The 2,188-nt window shown below is 37.3% G+C and overlaps 1 pseudogene; it reads left to right on the top strand.

The window, feature by feature from the left end:
• Positions 1-1,440: 1,440 nt before the first annotated feature.
• Positions 1,441-1,887, top strand: LOC149265461 (tubulin beta-1 chain pseudogene; annotated as a pseudogene).
• The last annotated feature ends 301 nt before the right edge of the window (positions 1,888-2,188 follow it).

Raw genomic sequence — 2,188 nt, 5'->3', positions numbered from 1 at the left:
ACACATGGCGGATAAAAATAGTAACAAGTCTTCGAGAGACTTATCCAATTCATCCTTTAAATCTGTTTTATTTGCTTCAAAACATATTTTTCTTCGTTTTTCTCCCTTGGTCCACATTTTCTTGCTTTGGATTCCTCCCTTTGTCTAGGGGTGTTGGATGCTCTTGCATCATAAGTTTATCAACTTTCGTGATAAAAAAAAAAATCTATGGTGTTGATTACCTTGGAATTCAAAGATGCATAGCGTTAGAGGGTGCATTCAATGTGGAAACGTGTATTTGACTTGGTTTGATGCCTATATGTGGTGGTGCATCCCCTTAAAGAGCATTATTTGGGGCATATTACTACTATTTTTGGATGGGAGCTAATTGTGAGGAAGGGCTAGTTTCCACATGTTGTAATGTGGTCCACCACAAATTTAGGAGGGATCTAATTATTGCATCACTATAATATTTTTTTGACTTGTCATGGAGTTAGTTAAAATATAAAATTTTGTTGTATAAGAGAAGATATTTACTTTATAAGGTGATCTCCCTCACCATTATAAAGGTGGAGAATTTTTGGATGAAGGAGGTCTCCCCTTGGGCTACATTTTATTTGAATTTTTCAATCTCAACATAAGATTGGAGGTATCATTCTATCATATGAGAGGCTTAATTTTTTCATGCATTTAATCTTGTTGGATAGTTGTAGGAATCTCTTGCAAAGAACATGTTGTGAAGGCTTTATAATGGGGTGTTTATCATTTGGATGGGAGTACTGTATGGGGATTCTCCTTCTCATTTCCTTTTTATTGTTATATATAATTTGCATATATTAATTCATTTTTTTGAACCATGGGAATCAGTAACTCATTATAATGACCTAGGCTAGGCTTGATACTAAACCAACTGGATGCACTATAACCTAAGAGTATATTCAACAACCCAAAAGCCATGTATGCCAATAACCTGTGACTTAGCAAGGGTTGAGGTGTCTCAAGGCACAGTGGAGTGCACCTCTATTTGAGGGGCATCTACCCTTCTAGCTTTATCACAATGGGCCAAAGTCTCATTCGGGATTTGAAATTTGGTGGAGAGAGTGTGAAACCTACCCTTCCTACCATATTGTCAATCCACCTCGATGCTATCTATAATAATTACTCGCTATCAAAGTAGTTGTATAGTTGCCACATAAAAGAAAAAGAAATGTATGGTAGGAGGAGCGTTTTTGCTTTTCCTTTTTTTACCTTTTTTTCAACTTATAATGTCGGGCCTAGCTTTTGCCCAATGTCTTCTCTGCGGGTGGAGGCCGCATGAATTTTGAATGATTTTTTCAACTTTCAAACATAATTTTCTTCTGCTAAGCACAATTATTTTCCTCTGCCCTCCTTCAATTTTGCAGACTTAATCAATGGATATACGCTTTACCGAGCCTCTTTATTCAAAGTCTGGATCTTACAATGCAGGTAAGGTTTCTTGGTTGGAAGGATGAGTATAAAAGAGCCCTGACCGTTCGGGAACTGACACAACATATGTGCGATTACAAGAACATGATGTATGTTGCAGATCCACGTCACAGCAAGTACCTTACTGCATCTGCGATGTTCAGAGGCAAGATGAGCACCAAAGAGGTGGATGAACAGATGATGAATATTCAAAAAAATAATTCCTTCTACTTTGTGGAGTGGATCCCCAACAATGTGAAATCCAGTGCATGTGATATCCCACCAAAAGGTCTGTCCATGTCATCCATGGTCATTGGGAACTCAACATCCCTTCACGAGATGTTCAAGAGAGTGAGGGAGCAGTTCACTGCCATATTTAGGGAGGGAGGAGGCATGGATGAGATGGAATTCACTGAAGCAGAGAGTAACATGAATGATTTGGTGTCTGAATACATGAAATAACAGGACGTTAGTGTAGAGGATGATGAATACTATGATGATGAAGAATCAGCTCAAGAACGCTAGTACAAAATCTTACATAATGCCATCGACAATCAGTAGTTGTTTCAATGCCTAATAGTTGTTTGTTTGTGGAGTTCATTTTCATTTTTATTCTTTTATGGTCTGCTTTATTCTCATCGAAGGTTTTGGCATTGAATGCATAAACTTTTTATACAACTCCTACATTATGTCCTTGGTTTTGTTGATCATATTGAAATATTGAGAAGATGTAACTGCTTGTCAAAATTATATGTGAAATTCA

This window comes from Pinus tabuliformis, chromosome 6 (assembly GCF_031772625.1).
Source record: "Pinus tabuliformis cultivar Carrire ecotype Pingquan chromosome 6, CPIR1, whole genome shotgun sequence".
Classification (NCBI taxonomy): domain Eukaryota; kingdom Viridiplantae; phylum Streptophyta; class Pinopsida; order Pinales; family Pinaceae; genus Pinus; species Pinus tabuliformis.
This window is presented reverse-complemented; position numbering and strand designations above follow the sequence as displayed.